A 25,653-nucleotide genomic window follows, 5' to 3' on the forward strand; every position below is an offset into this window, starting at 1 on the left:
GGGAGGTACAGAGGCCCAGGTTCTGTAACTTATCAATCAGGATTGTGGGGATATTGGTGTTAAATGCTAACCTATAGTCGATGAACAGCATCCTGACATATGTGCTTATATTATCCAGGTGGTCTAAGGCCGTGTGAAGAGCCATTGAGGTTGCATCTGCCGTTGACCAATTGTGGAGGTAGCCAAACTGCAGTGGGTCCAGGTCCTTGCTGAGGTAAGAGTTCAGTCTAATCATGACCAACCTCTCAAAGAATTTCATCACCTTAGATGTGAGTGCTACTGGGAGATAGTCATTAAGGCAGCTCACATTATTCTTCTTGACGTTGCAGGAGACTTACCTCACTCTATTTGTACACAAGTATATGGCTGCGGGGGGTGGGGTGTGGTGGGAAGCAGGTAAGAAATAGTATAAGAATAATGAAAACTTTGCACATCTGGGAGCATTCGTTTCAGGATGAGTGACTCCTCTGTTGACACCAGCTTGTAATAAATAGTAAGTTTTTTTTAAGGTAAACCCTGGACTCTGAGAATTCTTTCCATCTACGACCAACAACCATCAATATCTACAGCGGTGATGGAGCCTTCCCAAAGAATTACCTATCATACAGGGAAATAGAACTACATTTGCACTGAATCAATAGTGCTAAACAATATGGGGTGGAAAGATGGACAGTTGTTACAGTATCTAATTTATTTACCTCAATGAGATCTTCCCTCTGCTCTTCTGTTCCAAAGAAATTATCCAATTTTATCATATTACCGCTTATGGTATATATTTTCAGTGGCCCTGTGATTATCTTGACAATGAAAATATACCCAGTCTTCTTATAGAGGCAATATTATTCTCACAAAATCTGACATGACAGAGAAATAAAAGACCTTGCTATTGCACATGGATGGAAAAAGAAGGAACTTTCCTTAATGTGTCCTTCAAACCAATTAATTGCTCTTGAAATCCGATTATTGTCAGGTAGGTAAATAAATGATGAACCAAGTTGCTTTTGCTGAGAATTCAGCTTTGCATAAAAGGTCCCCTGAGGATGGATGCCAGTAGTGGAACCAGCTAGCAAATGAGTCGCACGTAAGTTTAGGGTCCTACTTTGGACTTAAAATGCAGAAAGGTCATTGCAGAGGCAGGATATATATTTTTATATTTCTGATTGCTGTAATGCTCATGAGCAGTTTTGTAATACTAATGTCATAGAATGCAAGGACAGGTTGTTTATGCTTTGACTGTACATTATACAAGTTAGGTCACTGCTTGAGCATTGGCTACACTTCCAGTCATCGCCTTACAAAAGAGATGGTGAAGAGAAGATTTTTGAGGATGTTGCCAGGACAGGAAAAGCTTTGCTACAAGGAATAGTTTGATAAACTGGTATTGATTCCTTTGGAACAGAGGAGCTGATGACAGATCTCATTAAGGTAAGGTAAAAAATGTTGTGGTGGATCTAGATAGTGGAAATACGAGAGTGATCAGCAAACAACAGGAATCAATTTGCGGCAGCAGAATGATGAAACTTGAGTAAGCTCATTGGGAATGCACCCTTAAGTTTCAGTAATCATAATATGATTGTGTGTCACATTGAGAAAAAAAGGGTCCAAGACTTAAATGTTAAACTTAAATAAGGAAAGTTACGTAAGCATGGAAACAGAACTAATTATTTTATTTATTTATTGAAATATAGCACGGACAAGGCTTTTCCAGCCCTTCAGGCCACGCAACCCAGCAATCCTCCAATTTAATCCCAGCCTAATCATGGGACAATATACAATGACCAATTAACCTACCAACTGGTAGGTCTTTGGACTGTGGGAGGAAACTGGAGCACCCGGAGGAAACCCATGCAGTCACGGGGAAAATGTACAAACTCCTTACAGGCAGCGGCGGGAATTGAACCCAGGATGCCTGTACTGTAAAGCGTTGTGCTAACCATTATGCTGCCATCCTGCCCTAGTTCAGTAAACTGGCAAATTAGGATTAATGGAGCAAACATTTGCATTATAGTGGCAGGTTTTTAAGGGAGTCTTTCAGGGTGGATAGAATGGATATATTTCTAAGCGAAAGAATGGTTTCAAGGGGATGTTTGGCATCTGTGATTGTGGTAAACCATGTATATATGTTGTAACTCGGTTGCCTGTCTGGACACACCCCTCTGCTGACTGCCCCTGTGGCTCCTCCCACAGAGTCCTGTATAAAGGTGTACGCCTTGTCCTTCCCCCTCAGTCCGGGGGCAGACACTCACTGTGGAGGTCGTATTGTACAGCGAATAAAAGCCTTTCAGTATTTTACCAAACCTCAGTCTTTTGGAGTAATTGAAGGTGCTTCAGTGATTAACTCTGAAAGTTAAAGATAGTATCAAATTTAAAGAATCATTGAAGGCTTAAGAAGAAAGGATGAATTTAGAATATGAAATAAAGTGAGCTGAAAAGATACAAAAGTAAGAATAACAATGGGATAGATGAAAAAGAATTAACAAAACTGAATGTAGTACTATAGACAGCAGTTCTGCAGAATTATTAAGAAAGGGTCCATGAAGTGGTTACTTTGTATCACATCACTCTTCACTATAAATTGGGAGCTAAAAAGGAAGGAGGAACTCAGGAAAATTACAATCACTGAGACAGTGGTACAGTACTGAACAAAATGTTGGAACTATGAGGGACGTGCTCAGGTCCCAATGGACTTTATCCTGGAGTCTTAAAAAAATGAGGGACAATTGAGTTATTTAAAAAAATCCAATATATCCTAAATCCCAGGAAGGATAGATTAGATTAGAAAATACCAATTGTAATTGCTTTATTCAAAAAGGCAGACAGTTGGAAATTGCAGGCCAATTAACACCTGCTTAGGAAAATGTAAGAAATTGTTGACATCATGGTGGAGTATAAAAAAATTCAAGGTAATCATTCTAAGTCAATGTGATTTATGAATGGAAATCTCGTTTGATTTAATTAGTGGAGTTAAATAGTAACGTACACAATGAAAATCAGCAGCTATACTTATAGTGTTCCTAATTTGTACGTTTATGTTAGTAGAGAGAAGGTGAATATTTTTCCTCCAGAAGATAAATGGGGTCTGGAACTCAATGAATGGAAGGATGCTGAGGCAGACACCTTCATCATATTTAAATAAAAACAAAAAATTCTGGAAACTTCCAGCAGATCAGTAACTGTGGAAAAAGAAACAGTTAATATTTCAGCTTGAAGATCCTTCATCAGAACCTTCTGAACAGGGACATTTCACCTGAGATATGTTCTCTTATTTCCTTGATTTAGTGCTGACTGATAAGTTATTGGGCTGCTATAAATTATCCCTAGAGTGTAGGTGTGATAAAATCTGGATGGAGATGATGGTAATGTGGGGTGATTAAAATGGGATTAGTCTAACTAGGTGTTTGATGGCTAGTGCACACTTGGTGAGATGTTTGCTGTGCCGTATCACATTATTTCCAGCAAGATATTTCTTTGATTTTCATTCACATTTAAATACTTGGATTTTCACTTGAATGACAGTAATCTTCAGAGCTGCAAACCTGGTGAAATATGGAATTAAGTTGGTTTAGCTCCTTTCTGATTGATAAATATGATTGGTTGAATGGCCTTCTGTATTGTAAATTTTCTAGATGACAATTTCCACTTGGCATTATATAATTTTAACTCGTGGACGCTTATTTTTCTTTGTGCTTCTACTTAACTTGATAACTCTTTTTCTGCTTTATGCTCCTGAAAGCTGAGTTAGGTATCCCAATGTGAATAAATAAAAGTTTAAAAATGGAAGTCAGAAGAGGGAAATGTAAGTGTTTGCTGCTATTGAACTCAGACACAATCGAGACGCTGATTAGACCTATGGGACTCCAAAGAATAGATTATGCTAATATATAAAAACTGAATGGGCTGCAAAAGGGTTTGTGTGGATAATCAAAACTGGCAAATACTACATGAGTTTTTAAACAACTGTCTTTACTCTGGGGTGGGGGGGCCTGTGGTCTCTGCTGATTTGCTGTGGCCTTCTGTAATGGGGAACATCTGAGGGACAGGAATATCTCCTACAGGCAATGAGCAAAATAAATAATTGTTAATTTTTAATAATTTAGAAATCAATGTTTGTATTCTTTTAAAAATGGACCTTAAGGTTTAAGTAGTTTTTATTGGTAAGTTAAACATGCTAGTTGATAGCTAGAAACAAGAGAACTAGATGGTATGAATGTGTTGCTTTAGGTTTAAATTTTATGTAATTATCTGACTTCATTATCACTTTTGTATAGTTAGTGAGTAGATTTTATAATTGTTAACTGCTATGATATAGATATCCCCTTGGTTCCGATTATGCATGTTTGACCTGAAGTGGTAATTCTGTTTTTCTTTCCACAGGTACTGTCTGTCCTGATGAGTTTTACTTGCAGTTCTGTTTTAATTTTATATTTCCAGCATCTTATTTTTTTTTAATATTTACCCTAGGAAATACTTGGAAATTAGGTTGACAGTTGAAATTGTCTCAGTGTCTATTACTTTCTCCTTAGGGAGTCACGCAAAGTTAAAGGTCACTACATTTTATCATGGATGATATTATTTCAATCATTTTCTCGCTTTTTTTAAAGTATTAACTTATGGTGAGAAAGCAGCACCATCACATGTGTACTCATATTTTTATATACTTATTTCAAATAGAAAATTTCAATCTTCAAAAGAGTCTGTATTGTAGGTGTAATTTTATTCAATACTATAAAAAAGAGAATGGAAGAAGTAGGAGGAGGTGGCGGCCAGTCGATCCTTGCACATGCTACAGACAGCAATCAATGAGATCATGGCTGACCTTTTAATCTCAACTTTCTATATTATTTCACTGAATTCCATTGATTAACCATGAGCTTTTTGACCACCGTAGTGAATCTCCTCAACAGTGTGCATTCACAGCAAATTAGATGAAAATATTTCTTCTGGTTTTTCAGTTCTAAATGGTTATTATTCCTCATAAAATGATGTTCTCCGGAGGTTCTAGTCTCCTTAATCAAACTATCAGAAAAATGAATAATAATTAATTTTCTTGCTGCTGTAAAATAGGTTCTCATTGGATGTGATGATAAATTAGTTAGTCTTGAGCCTGATTGCATAGTGTAATTTCTGCCTGACTTGGAATCGGAAGGAAAGTTGAAAAGCCATCAAGTGAAATTGTACTGTGGCTTCAGTAGGTGGCAATATTGGATAAATTGTGAAAGAATCAGTATCTTTCCATTGTTGTGCTTTGGGAAACCAGTCCACAAGTCATCAAAGTGCAGGAGTCAGAAGACAAATCAATATTTTAAATAGGTTCATCCTATATTAGGATTCATATTTTAAAAAGTTCATATCCATAGAAGTGGGGGGTAATATACTAGCATGATTAAGAATTGGTTAACAGAGAGAAAGCAAAGAGAGGGAATATGAAGATCACTGTTGGACTGGCAGGCTGTGACTACTGTAGTATCACAGATTAGTACTGTGTTCAGCTATCCATTATCCACATCACCAATTTATAAGGGAACTGAAAGTAATATTTCCAAGTTTGCTGTAGAATTAGGTAGAATTGTGAGGAGGCAGAAATGGCATTGAGTTTGAAGATCAGCCATGATGTAAGGATAGATAGATATACTTTATTAATCCCGCGGGAAATTTGGTTTCGTTACAGCCGCACCAACCAAGAATAGAGCGTAAATATAGCAATACAAAAAACCCCAACAATCAAACACCAAAATGCAAACTATGCCAGATGGAAAATAAGTCCAGGACCAGTCTATTTGCTCAGGGTGTCTGACCCTCCACGGGAGGAGCTGCACTTTCGATGGCCACAGGCAGGAACGACCTCCCGTGCCGCCAGTGTTGTATCACGGTGGAATGTGGCCGAAGTCCAACAGTTAAAAAGTTCAGTATCCAGTCTGCAAACACGTTCCTCGATCGTAATATACCCCAGATTGCACCATCCGTTGTTAACCAGAACAGTAAGCACGGGACTCCTTTATGCTTACTGCTCTCGGTGCACTTCCGGTCAGCCGGAACGGTATTACCCACTGAACTCCTCTTCTCCAAAAGTCTCTGTTGTCTCGACCCAGTCCTCTTTCCTCGGCTTTGTGATCCCCCTCTGTGTGCTTTCCTCCGGAATTCAGCAGGGGTGTCCACCGCTCTGTTAGCTAAGCCGGCCGGGATTTGCTGGTCCGTGAAATACACAATGCGACCTTGCTTCAGTCCCGCGTGTCGGGATGTAACCATTTCCAGCGCTAAAGAAGACCCAGATAAAACTTCCTCTACCAGCATGTTAGAGAGGGTGCAGCTTCGACGTGTTACCGTGAAAAAAAATACAAAAATAACGTAAATTAAAAAGTAAGAAGAAGACAGTAAGTATCAGATCATCTCCTTCTGTTTTTAATTCTAATGTAGTTATTCTCTTTTATTCCTTAAACTATTTGTAGAAAAATGCTTACTTATTTAACACTAAAGATGCTATGATATCTTATGAAATAATGTCTTAGGAATAGGGCTTTGACCAGTGACCAATCGGCGTTTGGGATTGATTAGCAAGAGCAAATTAAAGGAAGGCAAGGGCAGTACAGGGGCCATCATCTGAGTGGACATTAAGGCTTCAGCAAAGAGGGGCTTTACTCAGAAAAAGCAAAGCAAGGAAAAGCTCTTTTTTTTTCATTCTCTTCTTTATATCTGCTCAGCTAGGACAGTAGGTACAACAGGCAGGATAGTGAAATGCACCTCTTGTGGGATGTGGGAAGGCAAGGAGACTTCCAGTGACCTTGATGACTACAACTGTGAGGTGCAGCCAGCTGCAGCTTCTTACAAGCTATGTTAAGGAGTTGGAGCTGGAATTGGATGAACTCTGGATCATTCGGGAAGCTGAAAGTAATTACATCTAAGGTGCAGGGCACGGGAAACTGAGTGACAGTCAGGAATGAGAAAGGGGTTAAGGAGCCAGTGCAGAGTACCTCTGTGGCCAACCCTCCCCCCCTCCCACGTGACCATCCCCCTTAACAACACTTTGGATGCTGTGTTGGGGGGGGGGGGGGAAATGACCTGACAGAGGACAGTCACAGTGGGTGAGTCTCTGACACTGAGTCTGCCTCTGTGACTCTGAAGGAAAAAGGGGGAGAAGAGGCAATCTGTGGTGATAGGGGATTTGTTAGTTAGGGGAATGGACAGGAGGTTCTGTGATTGAGAAAGAGATTCCTGGATGGTATGTTGTCTCCTAGGTGCCAGGGTCCAGGATATCTTGGATTGAGTCCTCAGCATTGTTAAGTGGGAGGATGAACAGCCAGAAGTCATGGTCCATAGAAACAAAGAAAATCTACAACACAATACAGGCCCTTCAGCCCACAAAGCTGTGCCGAACATGTCCTTACCTTAGAACTACCTAGACTTACCTATAGCCCTCTATTTTTCTAAGCTCCATGTATCCATCCAGGAGTCTCTTAAGAGACCCTGTCGTTCCTGCCTCACCACCGCTGGCAGCCCATTCCACGCACTCACCACTCTGCATAAAAAACTACCCCTGACATCTCCTCTGTACCTACTTCCAAGCACCTTAAAACTATGCCCTCTCGTGCTAGCCATTTCAGCCCTGGGAAAAAGCCTCTGACTACCCACGCTGTGATGGGGTCCTGAATTACCCCTATGAACTGTGCTTTTGAAAGAGAGAGAGAGGTATTTAACACCAACATCTGGTTTTGAAAAGAGAGAGAGAGACGAAGGCTAATTTTTGGATTTCTGCTGAGTTGGAGAGAGAGAGCACTGAGCAGCTTGTAAGTTGCTATGATGACCGAGGGTGGCATTATTTGATGGACAATTGATGTTATGATTTTTCGGCAGCGTGTTTATACTTCCCAAGGACGTGGCATGCTAGTGCATTTCTTACACAGACAAAGGAAGGAAGAGTTATTTGAGAGACAGTTGGTACTCAGTATGGTGAGATAAATAGGAGGTCAGATGATAGACCTCAGGCACATGTTTTTGGACACTGAAAGAGCTTTGTTGCGCCCACAGAAAAAGTGGGTTTTTTGGAGGATTGATCAGGTGGATCAATCAGTGGCTCTGGCAGTGAGAAAAAGGATTGACCGGTGGGGGGTTGTCCATGTGTCCACCCTTGCCTGGGTTGATAGCTCCACCACAGGAAAACGGTCCCCTTTGTTGAAGTCACAGTCGGTGACTTATAACGGATTTCGGAGGACAATGGGAAGATCGATGGCGTCAGCTCACCTGAAGACTCAAATCTTACCCCCCTCTCTCTGTCTCTCTCTGTCTCTCTCCATCACTACTCAACTCAACACCACGAACTGAACTGAACTTTACTCATTGTCGTAAGACTGTCTATTTACCCCTAGACTTGAAGAAGCTTGGTTTTCATATACATTCCACACTTACTTATATATAATCATTGCTAACCTGTTTGATTTATCTAATTTATATTACTGTATTGCGTAGTTACTAATAAATATTATTAGTTAATAGCAATACTGGACTCCAAAGTGTTTTCCATTTCTGCTGGTTCTTTAACCCGTCACGGGGTACTTGACAACACGATCAATGTCTCGCATTATCTTGTATACCTGTATCAGGTCACCTCTCATTCGCCGTTGCTCCAAGGAGAAAAGGTCGAGTTCACTTAACCTACTCTCAGAAAGCATACTCCCCAATCCAGGCAACATCCTTGTAAATCTCCTCTGCACCCTTTCTATGGCTTCCACATGCTTTCTGTAGTGAGGTGACCGGAATTGAGCACAATACTCCAAGTGCGGTCTGTCTGGGTCTTATATAGTTGCAACATTACCTCTCGGGTCTTAAACTCAATCCTGGATGGGGTACGAGGGGGAGGTGGGGCGTTAGTGGAAGTTAGAGAAGTCAATGTTCATGCACACATTCTTTCTCTCACTCTCCTTTTTCTCCCTCTGTCCCTCTGACTATACCCCTTGCCCATCCTATGGGTTTTCCCCCCCTCCCCCTTTTCCTTCTCCCTGGGTCTCCTGTCCCATGATCCTCTCATATCCCTTTTGCCAATCACCTGTCCAGCTCTTGGCTCCATCCCTCCCCCTCCTGTCTTCTCCTATCATTTTGGATCTCCCCCTCCCCCTCCCACTTTTTAATCTCATGCTAGCTCTTTCTTCAGTTAGTCCTGACGAAGGGTCTCGGCCTGAAACGTCGACTGTACCTCTTTCTACAGATGCTGCCTGACCTGCTGCGTTCACCAGCAACTTTGATGTATGTTGCTGTTACTACATAGTCTGGTTTTGGGCAAGTGGAAGTAATGTTATTTTCAAAGTCATTTTGTTGGTTGCATCAAGACCTCGCCTGGCTGGTGGTGAGAGGGGCCCTCCCAGTCAGAGCCCTCCTGTACGCCCGGAATGTCGTCTCCGCACCCTACTGCCCACGGGAGGACTGCAGTGAGGAGGAGTCTGTGACCCACCTCTTTGCACACTGCCAGTTCGCAAAGAGGGTGTGGAGGAGGATGGACGGGCTAGTGTCACGTTTTATCCCCAGCAGCTGCGTAACAGAGGACTCTCTGATCTACGGGCTATTCCCGGGGACGCACATGGAGACCAACATCCGGTGCTGCTGGCAGATCATCAACTCGGTGAAAGATGCTCTTTGGTCGGCCCGAAACTTGATGATCTGTCAGCACATTGAGATGTCCGTGGGAGAATGCTGCCGACTGGCACATTCTCGGCTGCAGGAGTACGTGCTGAGGGATGCACTGAAACTCAGTGCAGCCACCGCAAGGGTCTGGTGGGGAAGGACCACAGTATAGGTTTCTCCACCCGTGGGAGTGGGAGGGGTCGCTGGGCGGGGAGTATACCCCTCAACAATGATATGGTAAGCTGAACTACTGGAGTACCACGTGGGTGGCTATAAATACGGGTATGTACTGAGTATAATGGAAACGTATGTAAAGGATGAAAAGTTATTGAATGGTTTATTGTATATATTTATTTTTGAATAAAGTATATTTTGAAATAAAAAAAAATTAGTGGGACAGAGACATGCAATAAAATGTAAAATTGGCCATTTGTAGTAGGGCACATAAACCAGATGCATGCTGTACAAATATGTACTTAACCAAGCAATCTTACTATGCCTAATGATTTTGAGGTTGGGGATAGTCACTCCTCACCACTGGCCATGAACTTGTCTGAAAACTAAGAAGTTTAAAGCCAGGAAGCAATTATGCATGCAATGTTATTTCTGAGCTTCTATTTTGTGAAAAAAAAATTCAGACTACTGTCTGATTTGCAGTGCTGGATGACCAAAATGATGCTTTAAACAAACCATTTCCCATTATATGCACCATTCCTTCAGCCATACCTACACTTCTCTCCCAGGCATTTCGATGAAGCAGGTTGTTTGTGATACTTGTGTCATTAATAAGAACTCACATTTTTCCACTCTATAGATGCGAGTCATCATTCTTTTTTTTCCTGAACAAACCCTCTTTCATGCCTTTGTTACCTCTATTTGACTATTCCAACATACTCTTTTAATTCTAAACTCTATAAAACGAGGTAATCTCAACATCTACTGTTCATGATCTAACATATTACAATAATTCCTTACCCCCATCACCTTTCTGCTTGCTGAAATGCATTGACTCTTGGTTAAGCAATGTCACTATTTTGCAATTATCATCCTTGCTTTCAAATTCCTCTATAATATTGTCAGTTCATATTCAGACTGCTGTATTTACTCCTATAGCACTCTAAGAACTTACCCTTTGATTGCTGGCATTATTATCTAATAAGGATATTTTCTGCCACATTCATTAACTTCCAGGCAATTAGTTCCATTTAAGTCAACCTTCTTATACCTACTTACCAGTGGCAACTGAAGATGAATCCCCCTTTATTTCTTACTTTCTAATATAAGGTGGGGTTTACCTTGAAGGAAAATCCAAGTGCACTTCTAACAAAAGTGCATCAAGATGTTAAGTAGCATTAACATTTCTAACTTTGCAGAAATGACTCAGTGAGCCTAGTAATTCCAAAAGTTTCTACATTACAGAAGAATTGAGCCAAAGGAAGACCTAGCTGGGGAAACCTCTTTGCCTTTGAAGATAACTTACTTAGAAATTTTTAGCAACAGCAACATGCATTGCAATCAGAATCCCTTCCCACTTTGCAAACACTAATGCCCAAGGCCTGAGGCATGTTTCTAAAAAAAATAATGCCTATATAAAAGTGTTGATGCTGGTTGCTGGGCCAACATGAAAGTGATAATGCTGCATATGTCAGGGAAACAATTGTGCAAAATAAATTTAATTAGACTTTTAACTTGTTGAAGCTTTGTTGCAGAGGATTGTTTCAGTTTAAAATTTTGCTCCTGCTTCCTTCTCCTTCTCACTTAAAATTGCAGTATTGTTGCTGGTGTAGTGCATTTTATCTCTTACTGTCCTTATTTGTAAAACAAAATAAGGTGAACAAATGATCCCTTCCATTGATGATTCCACTGCATCTGTATTTTGAAAGTGAAATATCCTGACTGCAGCTTCTAAAGGCATGCTTCACTCACATAACAGAGTGACGAAATCTTACAGCGTATTCTAGCCAAGTTATCTTTGTTCTTTGTTGTTTTCCACAGGCTCTTCTGATACAGTTGATAAAGACATGGAAAGGCAGCAAAATGAGCAGAGAGCTCAATTCTGTTTCAAGAACTTGCAGTCAGCTTCTAGGCACCTATAGAGACAACCACAATATACATGACAAATAGAAATAAACTGAATCTGCTGCAAAATCAGTCCACCATGTCAATCACTTGATAAACAAAATCTGGAAAAGCTGGAAGTCTGAAACAACACAACATTTTGGAAATAATCAGTGATACAATTTTTGAGGGAGAAATAATGTCAGAATTAATGACATTACTAAGGAGAAGTGATTGACATGAAATGTTAACTCTCATACCGTCCACAAACGCTGCCTCACTTGCTGAGAATTAGCAGCATTTTCTCTCTTTGTCAGATGATTTCATATTGATCTCATAGAATATTTAATGTATATAAAACAAATCTCTGTACCTATTTTTGCCACTTCCTTGCTATGCAATTGGTATCACCTTCATCATTAGAGATGCTTCTTGATGGTAAATGGCTGATGCTGTGGGGCAGGTTTTATTAAGAAATTCAGTTAAAATGCATCATTTAAAACATTTGGGTTGTTTTGCATTTTAAGAGAGTAGAGAGTGTAGAAAACATTCGTTTGCTTGTCATTTAGAAAATGAAATTATGTTGAGATCTGTAAAAATGGCTCCTTTAAGACACTTCAACTATTTGAATTCAAGTTCCTCTTCAATTTCTGTTTGGAGTGAAAGAAAACTTGTTGGGAAAATAAAAGTGATGGGAGAACAAAGGAGACCAAGGCACATGACATGGGCGGAAACAGACAAAAGAAGGAAAATCCGTTCACATAATTATCTCACATCAGTACACTGACATAGTACAAGGGAAGAACAACATGAGGATGCAGAATAACATGTTACAGTTGCAGAGAAAGTGTAGTACAGGCAGGCAATAAGGTGCAAGGTTATAATGAGGAAGGTTGTGAGATCATAAGTTCACCTTATTGTACCAGGAGTCGTCTAACAGTGGGGTAGAAGCTGTTTTTGAGCCTGGTGGTATGTGCTTTCAGGCTTTGGTATCTTCTGCCCAGTGAGAGGGGGATAAGAGAGAATGTCCATGGTGGGTAGGGTTTGATTATGCTGACTGCTTTATTGAAGCAATGAGAAGTGTAGATGTGGAAGGGAGAATGGTTTATGTGAGGTACTGACCTGTGACCGCAGCTGTCTGCAGTTTCTTGTGGTATATCTCCATTGTGGGCAAAATCACAGCGACATACAGACGGTTTGAAAGGTCAGTGGGATTAGTAGTATCATAGCAACAACCATGCACATAAGGTCTGCAAAAACAGGAAGGTGACATCTATTATCAGGAATCCTCATCTTCTGGGCCATGCCCTCTTCGCGATGCAGCCGTTGGGCAGGAGATACAGGAGCCTGAAGCATTTTTCCAATTTTATGACCTTTCCACACTTCAGTATTGGTGGTAGACCTATCTACTACATCTGCCATTCTTTCTAGAGCCTTTCTCCTTTAAAAACTTTCTATAACTCAATTTTTTTCACAGAGATTTCAGTTATTTCAGAGAGTGGTGAATCTGAGGAATTTGTCACCGCAGGCAGCTGTGAAGGGGAAGTCATTGGGTATAGTTAAGGCAGAGGTTGATAGATTCTTGATTAGTCAGGACGTGAAGGGATACAGGGAGAAAGCAGGAGATTGGGGCTGAGAGAGATATGGATCAGTCATAATGAAATAGTGGAGCAAACCTGATGGGCCAAATGGCCTAATTCTGCTCCTATATCTTATGGTCTTATCTTCAACTGCCCATGACAATACCTGTGAAGCACCTGGGGGACTTTATGCATTGAGATCCCATGTAAATGCTAGATGGTGATATTTTTACTATATTTTGCTAGCTAAGGATATGAAAGGATGTGCTAAGCAGTTAAATGGAGCTGAGTTGCAGATCAACTAATAATTATTTGAACGGTGGAGAGTATTGAAAGGCTTCATGTAAAATTAATTTTCTTTATAATACACATTATGGAAGTGAAAGTCAAGTATGAAGATTCTTGATCCATACAATGTTTAGAAAAACCTTTCATCATGTTCAAAAATGCGAGAGTGTTCTTAGTCTCTCCTACTCTCTGACAATAAAGGAAAGCATGCGGCACTTACCAGTTCATTTGCTAGGGTTATAATCCTCTGGTAATTTCCAGCTATAATTAATTATATTATGCCAAGTTCACTGTACACTGTCCCACAGATGTTTGGTAATTACTATGTCAAGACATTCTGCACTGTACCATTGTTCTTCTTTATGTACTGACAATATAACAATTGTGGGTGGAATAATAAAAAAAGGTATTGGAAAACATTTCATGTGAAGCAAAATGTTAATTCTGAATTATCCTTGGTCATTGGAGTATCTGCTTGATTCATAATCTGCAGCTGCTATGTGGTACATCACTTTGTATCTGACCTAATTCTGACATGTGACCATTCTGTTGGACGCCTGCTTGATTCGTTTGCTTTGGCCACAAGACCACTTGTCAGGACTGTCGCATAACTTATGACACCTTCCAGCTCTGCTGCACTCACATTGAATCGATAATCACTTTGGGAGTGATCTTGGCAAGGACCATTGCTTTGTGATAAACAAAAGCAAAATATTGGCAGTGGTAGTGAGGATATCATTCTCTATTTCGGGCAAAGCCCTACAATCAAGTCTCTGTTCAGTAGCCAAGCTAAATAATTGAACAGAACAGTTGTGGTCAGTAATACTGTACATCTCCGATACTGACTCCCTATAAAACTATTTGAATCCTGAGTGCAAAATTCTGAACTCGATGTCAATTTATCTTTTGCTTTCACTACAGTAATCCTGCAGTTTTTGTGTCTAACAGGGCAAAAATGTTTCCAAATATAATTCAGGAAATACTTTTGTATGAAAGTTTTAAGTAAAAAAGTAGGTGTTTCTTTATCTTAAAAGTAGAAAGCACAAGTTTTTTTTTTCACAAACACGAGGAATTCTGCAGATGCTGGAAATTCAAGCAACACACATCAAAGTTGCTGGTGAATGCAGCAGGCCAGGCAGCATCTCTAGGAGGAGGTACGGTCGACGTTTCAGGACGAGACCCTTCGTCAGGACTAACTGAAGGAAGAGCTAGCAAGAGATTTGAAAGTGGGAGGGGGAAGGGGAGATCCAAAATGATAGGAGAAGACAGGAGGGGGAGGGATGGAGCCAAGAGCTGGAAAGGTGATTGGCAAAAGGGATATGAGAGGATCATGGGACAGGAGGCCCAGGGAGAAGGAAAAGGGGGAGAGGGGGGAAAAACCCAGAGGATGGGCAAGGGGTATAGTCAGAGGGACAGAGGGAGAAAAAGGAGAGTGAGAGAAAGAATGTGTGTATATAAATAACGGATGGGGTACGAGGGGGAGGTGGGGCATTAGCGAAAGTTAGAGAAGTCAATGTTCATGCCATCAGGTTGGAGGCTACCCAGACGGAATATAAGGTGTTGTTCCTCCAACCTGAGTGTGGCTTCATCTTTACAGTAGAGGACACCGTGGATAGACATGTCAGAATGGGAATGGGATGTGGAATTAAAATGTGTGGCCACTGGGAGATCCTGCTTTCTCTGGCGGACAGAGCGAGGGTGTTAATGGGATGTGGAATTAAAAAGTTTTTAATTAATGTGTTTTGTATATTTTGAAATTCTAAATCAAAATCTATTAGAAAATGAAATTACAGCAGACTATTTTGCTATCGAGGTACAGCATTGAAGTTTCTGTTTCTCAGCTTTTTATCTCAGCAGACACCTAAGGATTTTTTTTTTGTCTGGCAATTACATATCTTTTATTTAAGGGTCATAAGATGGCAATTCGGTTCATCGACAGAAATCAACTGGCTTATTATAGATCAAGGATTAAAACTGATCCATTCTACCCAATCTCTCCACATAGGACAGCCCATTCGTTTTAAAAATCAATCTATTGAAACCTCATCCATGCAAGTATACTCCTACAGGATACAGAAATCAAGACTATATATATTGCTCTACTGTGGTTTTATTAGTCCAGAGCAATTAACCAAATTTTTGAGTAGTCTTGTTTTTCAGCAGTCATTAATGACCAATGTATCATATTAATTGGTTATTGTATCTAAATGCCTTTGCATTTTGTGTACACCACTCCTAGATCCATCTAATATTTACTTGTTCCTCACTATTTGTTCCTACAATTCTTTACTCTCACGTGATCACTGACCTGTCCATATCCCTTTGCAGATTGTTGATATTCTTCTCCAAGCTTACATTCTTAACCAACATTATATATCAGCAAATCAGCATTACACTCTAACTACTTCATTAATTTAAAGCTGATCGCTGATTCAAGTTACACAGCTCCAGCAGATACCTGTCAACCTGAAAATGATTATTCTTTTATTCCAAGAGTCTGTTTTCTGTCCTGTAACCACCGATGAATGAAACAGAGGCAAAATGAGGAAAAATCATCTTATATTCCGAAGGGTCTTGGCTCGTATCGTCGACTGTACTCTTCCATCAATGCTGCCCGGCCAGTTGAGTTCTTCCAGTTTGTGTGTGTTACTTGGATTTCCAGCATCTGCAAATCTTCTCTTGTGTATAGTCCATGGCAGGTGTTTAAAAGGAAAAAGAAATGAAGGAGAAAGAATTACAGAAATTAGAAAAGCAAGGTAAGTGGGCAATCATTGTTGTTCTTTTAAGAAACAGTGCAGACTGGATGGGCTACGTGGCTTTCTTTCGTCGTAAGCAGCTCCATGATCCCCAGAACCCTGACCTTAAGATCTGCAATGGTAGGCAGTAGAAAATATAGAAAGTGCTGAAAATACATAGCATTTCAGGATTGAGTTTCTGTTGGAGGCAACAATTGCACATTATCAAGGATTCCACGACATCCTTTAGATTACAAGCAATAGAAAAGATGACTCATCTCATTCCTTGTTTGGCTACTAAGCCTTGGCTCAAAGTCTAATAGTTATTTGAGGTTTTCTACCAATTTTGGGTATGATCTCTTAATGGAGGCTCCAGAGGGAGTAGCTTTATCTTGGGAAGAATGAAAGGTTGATTGTTAGGGAGTCTTCTGGAGTTATGTGAATATAGCAGATATTAATTGAAACAAGAACCAGTCTCCAGTTCTTTGTGTTCAAAGTTCAAAGTAAAATATATTATCAGAGTACATACATGTGACCACATACAACCATGAGATTCTTTTTCTACAGGTATACTTAACAATTCTCTACAACAGTAATTGTAAACAGGATCAGAAAACTGTAAGTATCAGGAACCGTAAACTGTAAACAAACTGTGCAAATACAGATATAAATAAATAGCAATAAATAAATGAGCATGAAGTAACAATATAACAAAGTCCTTAAATGAGTGCAGCTATCTTCTTTTGTTCAAGAGCCTGATGGTTGAGGGGTAGTAACTGTTCTTGAACCTGGTGGTGTCAGTACTGAGGCACTTGTATCTTCTACCTGATGGCAAAAGCATGGCCTGGGTGGTGAGGATCTTGGATTATGGATGCTGCTTTTCTATGACAATGTTTCATGGAGATGTGCTCAGTGGTTGGGAGGGTTTTACCTGTGATGTACTGGACTGAATTCACTATCTTTTGTAGGATTTTCCACTCAAAGGCATTGGTGTTCCCATACCAGGCCATAATGCAGCCAGTCGGTACCCTTTCCACCACACATCTATAGAAGTTTGCCAAAGTTTTCAAATACATGCCAAACCTTGGCAGAGTCTTGAAGAAGTAGAGGTGCTGTTGTACTTTCTTTGCAATGATATCTATATGATGGGTCCAGGACAGGTCCTCTGAGATAGTGACACCTAGGAATTTAAAGTTACTGACCCTCTCCAACTCTGATCATCTGATGATTACTGGCTCATGGATCTCCAATTTCCCACTCCTGAAGTCTATAATCAGTTCCTTGGTTTTCTTGACATTGAGTGAAAGATTATTGTTATTACACCACTCAGCCGAATTTTCAATCTTCCTCCTGTATGCTGATTCAACATCATCTTTGATATGGCCCACAATACTGGAGTCATCAACACACTTGTATATGATGTTGGAGTTGTACTTAGCCACACAGTCTATCCGTAAAGCAAGTAGAGCAGGGGGCTAAGTACACATCCCTGTGGCACTCCTGTGCTGTTGGAGATTGTAGAGGAGATGTTTTTGCTAATCCGAACTGACTAGGGTCTTCAAGTGAGGAATTTCAGGATCCAGTTGCACAAAGAGGTATTGAGGCCCAGGTCTTGGAGTTTCCTGGTAAGTTTTGAACGGATGGTGGTGTTAAATGCTGAGCTGTGATCAACAAAGAGCATCCCGATGTATGCATCTTTACTGTCTAAATGTTCCAGAGTTGTGTGAAGAACCAATGATATAGCATCTGCTAAGGACCTGTTGTCTTCGGTAGGCAAATTGAAGTGTTAAATGTAATTTGCAAGCAGTAAATTGAAGGTAAAAACACTCCTTTGCAAATAAACACAGGCTGTTTATTAAGTGGAACACAGGCTGGTTCACAGCACTGGGCTGGCTACTCAAGAGATGCAACGTAAGTCAAGGTTATGTTAATTGGGCCTGTATCAAACCAGGCAACAAGGATAAATTATTTTGCACCATTGTAACTTCAGTTAAAGGAAGCTTGTAGACCAGACTGATATCATCACTTAGCACATCAAATAGCTGATCTATCGAAGAATGGGAGATTTGTGTACTCAGAAAGTGGTCCCTAACAACACTAACTTTTGGTGTTTGGGATCCTAGTCCCCAGAAGCTTTCAGACTATTTGTGTGAATTACTTTGACACAGCAAAGGTGTTTGAACATTCAGAGGTGTCTCCTACTGTAGATACAGAATGTAATTCAAAGGAAGTATTGTCAACCCAGAGCTGCATATATTTCAATGCAAGAAGTATCATAGCAAATGCAGATTAGCTCAGGGCGTGGATCAACATTTGGACTTATATTGTAGCCATTAGTGAGAGTTGGTTGCAGGAGGGTCAGGACTGGCAGCTCAAAATTTCAGGTTTCCAATGTTTTAGACATAACAGTGTGGGAAAGATTAAAGAAGGAGGGTGGCATTCCAATTCAGAAAAGGAGGAGGAGAGCAGAAGATGTCTGTTATTTGTCAAGTAGGGTGCCATGCACAATTCTGATTTGATGGAGACAAACGTGAGAGCATGGAGGAACATCCGGTGAAACTTCTGAAACGCCTGCTTCGCTGCTGCTGCTACTGTGTGGTCTGAAATCTCCGGAGGGGAAGGCCCCAAGTCTTTGGCTTTGCTTGTTGTTCGGCGGCTGGGGCGGGGTCAAAGTGCTCGGCAGAGGATGGTGCTCGGGTGTTGGTGTCAAAGGGCTGGTCGGAGGCTTGAAGTTTTCGGACGGACTCAGATTCCGCTGCGGTCGGGTGCTTCCAATGTTTCCAATGATGCTGCATCGGCAAGTTTGCAGCGCTTGGAGGTTCATGGCAGAGAGAGTTCTACCGTCTGCCCTTCTACCGTCTGCATGAGATGATGAGGCTATCGGGACTTTGAGACTTTTTTTTTTACCGTGCCCATGGTCTGCTCTTTATCAAATTACGGTATTGCTTTGCACTGTTGTAACTATATGTTATAATTATGCGGTTTTGTCAGTTTTAGTCTTGGTTTGTCCTGTGTTTCTGTGATATCATTCTGGAGGAACATTGTACCATTTTTTAATGCATGCATTTCTAAATGACAATAAATGAGGACTGAGTGTCCTCATAATCTAATCTAAATGTCCCGGTGGTGCTCAGTCAGGACAGACTGGAGAACTCATCTAGTGAGGCATTATGAGTAGAACTGTGTTATGTTGTATCAGGTTCATGGGTCTAGCAAGTGAAACAGGAAATACACTGAATTTGAAGGGGTATATTAACCACTTATTTACAGATAGTAAAAATTCGACCAAAGATTCATGTTCCCCAAGTTGCAGATCCCTCAAAGCTGAATATTCAACAGACATACGTTCCTTCAGCAAACGTACTTAGTTTAAAGTGCACACAGAGCATACCATTTCCATCATCTTGCCTTAAGCAAACGAAGAGAGCAAGCCCCTTTCATATGCTATTTTATATACCTAGGATATTTGAAACTGGACACCAGGCAATTATCCAATGGGAAAAACAGCTGCAGTTTCTAAACTAACCAATCACAGCGGAAGTGACTTTCGACAACCACCATGTTAATGGGGTTGTATTGCACAGCACCCAATAGTCGGAGAGATTTAGAGGAACAAATTTGTAGAGAGATCTTTGCACATATTGACCAGGACACCCATATTGTAAAAGGACTAGATGGGATAGAGTTTGTCAAATCTGTTCAGGAAAGTTTCCTTAATCAGTGCATAGAAGTCCCATTGAGAGAGTGTGTGCAATACTTGTTCTGCTATTAGGGAATAAGACAGGTAACAGAAGTTTGTGTATGGGAACACTTTGCATCTAGTGATCACAATGCCATGAGTTTCAAAGTAAATGTGCAGAAAGATAGATCTGGTCCACGGGTTGAGAAAGGCCAATTCTGATGGAATCAGAAAAGATCTGGCAAGTAATGATTGGGAAAGGCTGCTTTGTGGCAAGAGTGTACTTGGTAAGTTGGAGGACTTCGAAAGTGAAATTTTGAGAGTACAAAGCTTGTATGTGCCTGTCAGAATAAAAGATAAAGATAAAAGGACACAGAATCTATTGAAGTGAGGCAAAGCAGCATCAGCTTTGTGGACCCTGTACAGATTACAGAGGAGGAGATGTTTGCTGTTCTGAGGCAAGTTAGGGTGGATAGATCCCCAGGGGGTGACAAGGTTTTGCTTTGGACATTGCAGAAGGCAAGTACAGAAATTGCTGGAGTTCTAGCAGAAATATTTAAATATCCTTAGCCACGGGTGACATGCTGGAGGATTGGAGGATAGCTAATGCGTTCCGCTCCAAAAATAAACCAGGACATTATAAGCTGCTGAGCTGACATCAGTAGTGGAAAAGCTATTGGAAGATATTCTCAGGGCCTGGCTATACAGTATAAGTATTTGGATAGACACGGGCTGATTAAGGATAGTCAGCATGGATTCATGCATGGTAGGTCATGTCTAACCGATATTATTTGAAGAAGTTATCAGGAAAGTGGATGAAGGCAAGGCAGTGGATGTTGTCTACATGGACTTTAGCAAGGTGGTTTGATAAGGTCCTACATGGGAGGTTGGTCAAGAAGGTTCAGTAGCTCGGCATTCAAGATGAAATAGTAAACCGGATTAGACATGGCTTTGTGGGAGAAGTTAGAGAGTGTTAGTAAATGGTTACCTCTCTGACTGGGAGGCCTGTGACTAGTGGAGTGCCCCAGGGATTGGTGCTGGGTCAGTAGATGTCTATCATTTTATCTGGATGATAATGTGCTTAACTGGATCATCAAATTTGTGGGAGACACCAAGTTTGGTGGTGCAGTGGACAGTGAAGAAGGATATCATGGCTTGAGATGGGATATGGACTGGCTGGAAAAAATAGGCTGAAAAATGGCAGATGGAATTTAATGCAGACAAGTGAGAGGTGTTGCTCCAGTAGGACCAAACCAGGATAGGTCTTACACTGTGAACAGTAGGGCACTAAGGACTGTGGTAGAACAAAGGGATCTGGGAATACAGGTCCATAATTCATTGAAGGAAAGTGGCTTTACAGATAGTTACTGTAGTTTTGTCAAGAAAGCTTTTGCACATTAGCATCATAAATTAAAGCATTTAGTACAGGAGTTGGGATGTTATGCTGAAGTTGTATAAGACATTGGTGAGGCCTCATTTGGAGTATTGTGTGAAATTTTGGTCATTTCCCTACAGGAAAGATGTAAATAAGGTTGAAAGAGTACAGAGAAAACTGCCAAGGATGTTGCCAGGTCTTCAGGGCATGAGTTATAAGGAAAGATTGAATAGGTTAGGACTTTAATCCTTGCAGCAAAGAAGATTGAGTGGAGATTTGATAGAGGGGTATAGATAGGGTAAGTGCAAGAAGGCTTTTTCCACTGAGTTTGGGTGGGACTACAACCAGAGGTCATGGGTTAAGGGTGAAAGGTTTAAATTTTAAGGGGAACATGAGGGGAAACTTCTTCACTTAGAGGTTTGTGAGAGTGTGGAGTGAGCTGACAGTACAATGGTGCATGCAAGCTCGATTTCAACATTTAAGGGAAGTTTGGATAAGTACATGGATGGTAGGGGTATGGAGGGGTATGGTTCCTGTGCAGGTTGACGGAAGTAAGCAGTTTAAATAGTTTTGGCATGGATTAGATGGGCCAAAAGGAATTTTCGATGCTATACATTTCTTTGACTCTATGACTCTAAAATATTGAAGTAAATGATGTCATTGTAACTGTTGAAATAGTACTGAATCACCTACTATTACCTTTGTGAGACTCTACCAATTGGACCTCCAGATGAATAAAGACTTCTACATCACCAGCTTCAGTGTCTCTCCGCTGACTTCAATCACAGTCACAAGATTGATATTGCTGTTTTAATGCAAATAAACACATTACTTATGTAAGTTTACCCATGATATGCTTTGCAAACAAATAATAACTGCACAATTATTTATATGAATATTCACCCATCAGATAATTCCCTAACCGTACTAAATGATAAAGGCATTTCCATGGAGACAGTGTCAGACCCAATATATTGCGAGGTCATGGGAAATCGTACATGACTTGTCAAAAGGGAGGTAATAAGATAAATTGCCTGGAATTGATATTCCCATATCAGCTGCACATTCAGAATCTTGTGTTACATTGAGATCCCACATGACAATGTATAGAAGCTAAACCAATGCTGCTCTGCTTTTCATTGTTTTTGGAGGATGTCAGATGCTAATGATTCCTCAGTGGAACCACCTATCAGCACTGGGGCCTCAGCGATTTGTTGTGTGAATGAGTGGCAGCAGAAGGAACCAAGTGTATTGCAGTAAGGTTTGATGATGATACCTTAGCTGAGTTGGGAAACCAGTTGTACATTTGCAAAAATTAGCAGATGAAATATAGTGTGGGGAAATGTGAGGATATATGAGTTTGGCCTCATTACGGTAGTAGAGGAGACCAGAATCAATAGGTAACACTTCATCTGCGAGTCTTTCAGGCATCATCTATCATATCTGGTGCTTCTGGTGTGCCCCCCTCTACCTCTGTGAAACCTGACACAAATTGGGAGACTGCTTTGCCAAGTACCTAAGCAGGGTCTCCCAGTCACTATGCAGTTTAATTCAGCTTCTCATTCCCAGTCTGACATGCCTATCCATGGCCTCCTCTACTGTCATGATGAGGCCAACTTAAGCTGGAGGAGCAACACTTTATATTCCATTCAGTAGCCTCCAACCTGATGGCTTGAATGTTGATTTCTCTAACTTCCGATAATTTCTCCTCTCTTCCTCATTCTCTCTTTTTCCATTCCCTATTCTGATCACTCTCTAACCTCTTCCCCTCACCAGCCCATCATCTCCCTCTGGTTCCCCTCCTCCTTCCCTTTCTTCAAGGTCCATTGATCTGTTTCATCAAATTTCTTCTGTTTCAGCTCTTTACCTCTTCCACCTATCCTCTCAAATCTTATTTCATTCCCCTTCTCACTCACCTATCTTCCTCCTCACCTGGTCTCCCCCATCACCTGCCAACTAGTACTTCATCCCCTTACCCCACCTTTTTATTCTGCTTTCTTCCCGTTTCCTTTTCAGTCATGATGAAGGGCCTCAGCCTGAAACATTGACTGTTTATTCCCACCTCCACCCAACTTCAAGATTCATAGCATCTGCAGAATCTCTTGAGTTCAATGATAATATCAAGATATATCAAGATCTCATGCAAAGGAGTGCATTGAAAATTCATGATGTTCTCTTCCAGGAAGTGGCTGAATTTAAGTCAATTGAAAATTTCAAAACTGGGCTTTTATGGAAATTTATTTAAGATTATTTTGATATATAAACTACAGGTAAATTGAGTTCAAGAATAAATATGATAATTGATTGATAGAATTATCTGCTCTTCATGCTCTGTCTTTATTACACTTATAACTGTATGAAGAGAAATTATTTAGCTAGTCAATTTGCACATAATCATAAAGTACAGATTGTAAAATGAAATTGCTTTTGGATACATAAAAATGGACTCCACAGACCAGAATCTTCTGCTTCAACATTCCTGATGTATACCTGAAATGCATATTGGAAAATTGTGCATTTTGGTCAATAACTTTTAATTCATTGAAGTTAATACTTGGAAATCTTAGCAAAAATTGTGACTGGGCACTCCATATCACAGAGCTTTTGAAGTTTTTGCAGCTCCCACAATCCTTCATGGTGGTTACTTATTGCAAACAGGTCTTGTAGGAAATCCCATTGAATCTGGTCTCAAGGGCAAAGACTGCTGGGAGAAAAGTGCAGTTTTAATGTGACATGATTAGTAATTGAGACTGAAGTAATGTTTAATTGATTTGGAGAGTATATATATTTTGTGCAAGTTAAATCTCTTTTGTGCACAAAATGATTGACCTATTATATTAAGTTATGTGTGATTTGACACCCAGTCTGCTCCTGACTTTTTTTGTGCTGGTAATTCCTATATAATCCCAGCATTTTTAAGTAGGAGTGACCTGATTTTAAAACATGGAGATGTAATTGGTTGGACTGATGCTGCAAAATTGCCTATACACAATTATGTCTGTCATTTTATCTTCCCCAGATTTAAGATCTGTGGGGGAAATGTCAGCTCAGAATTAATGACCTGAAATTGTCACTTGGAGTCATGACAGTTTCTGTCATAGGCTCTGTCATTTAAGGTTACCACCGTGAAGACAGCGTGCTATCAAGTCACACAAACAACCACTCTGAAAGATACTGTGCAGTAAAATGTTCTTATTAAAGTTATAAAATATATCTATTAACAAGATTTATAAAAAAACTTCTTGTTAAAGTTTGAAACAAAATAAATTGTATTTACAGTATATATCTTTTTTAATGATCTCAGGACTTCCTAGAATGTTTCATGATCAAGTGGTTGTGAACTGATGGTCTGGTTGCTTTTTTTGGGAGCCGGCTAGATAATTTGCATGTAGCAACAACCTACAAATAGCAAGGAAATAAATTACTTCAAGTGTTAATTAAAATATAAATAATATCTGAAAGTCCACTGGTCATCTGCAGATAGCAGGAATGGATAGATTTGACAATGTCTCAACTGATGGATGACAAGTCTGGATACAGAATTGTATTAAAATGTCTCTCGTGATTACACATTGCAGTCATGTAGTAGGGCTTCAACCTCCAATCTTTGAACTCACTTATGAGAGTTACTAAAGACTAAAGACCCAGTGTCTTTTCAATGTTTTTTCCCTCATTGCAACTAAGAAAGGCTTTTTTTTTGCCTTTGAATGGGGGCAACAAACTGACATTGTATGTGCAGAATGCATTTGCTCTGTTGCTGTTTATCCTTGGTTTCTAATTGTGCACAGCAGATTGTCTTCCTGAAAATGAATTGACAGTAGGGGTTCAGCTCCTTTCACTGCCCATTGGAATGTTGAATATAGACTATTAGTTCAGAGTGTGAATAGGGACAGTCCATTGGAGGCTCTCCATTTGACTATGTAAACATTGTTAGGGTGTTTTTGAGGTTAGCACATATAGCAAATAACCTCAGACACCAAACTTCAAATCTGAATATATACTGTAGATTAAATTTAAAATGCAGCTCTGAACAATGGGTTCCTAAAAGCTGTGAATCGCACTTAATGGGAAGACCGGCCAATGCTGATTTGAAATATATTTAGTTATCTGTGGTCTGGGTGCGAAACGGGGGGAGTGAAGCTTGTGTGTAGTTCAAAGGAAGTGTTGCAGATGCATTGTAAATAAGGAATTGTCCTCTGATCTTTAGCATATAATATGTTGTGTAGCATTGGTTCGAGGAGAGCTCATGCTGTGGAAGGGGTCTCAATGTGATGCCTGCTGTGTCTCATTTTGTTGAATAAAGAGACTGCTTCATGACCAGCAGTACTT

The 25,653-nt window shown here is 40.3% G+C and overlaps 1 protein-coding gene and 1 long non-coding RNA gene across 2 annotated transcripts in view; one reads left to right on the plus strand and one right to left on the minus strand.

The window, feature by feature from the left end:
- The window catches only part of gemin8 (gem (nuclear organelle) associated protein 8), a 149,119-nt gene that overhangs the window by 54,678 nt on the left and 68,788 nt on the right, over nucleotides 1-25,653 (minus strand). The window lies entirely within an intron of this gene.
- On the plus strand, nucleotides 1,296-12,044 carry LOC140199823 (uncharacterized). Its single transcript, XR_011886499.1, has 2 exons — nucleotides 1,296-1,425; nucleotides 11,605-12,044. It is a non-coding gene; the product is annotated as an uncharacterized lncRNA (long non-coding RNA).

This window comes from Mobula birostris, chromosome 6 (assembly GCF_030028105.1).
Source record: "Mobula birostris isolate sMobBir1 chromosome 6, sMobBir1.hap1, whole genome shotgun sequence".
Taxonomy (NCBI): domain Eukaryota; kingdom Metazoa; phylum Chordata; class Chondrichthyes; order Myliobatiformes; family Myliobatidae; genus Mobula; species Mobula birostris.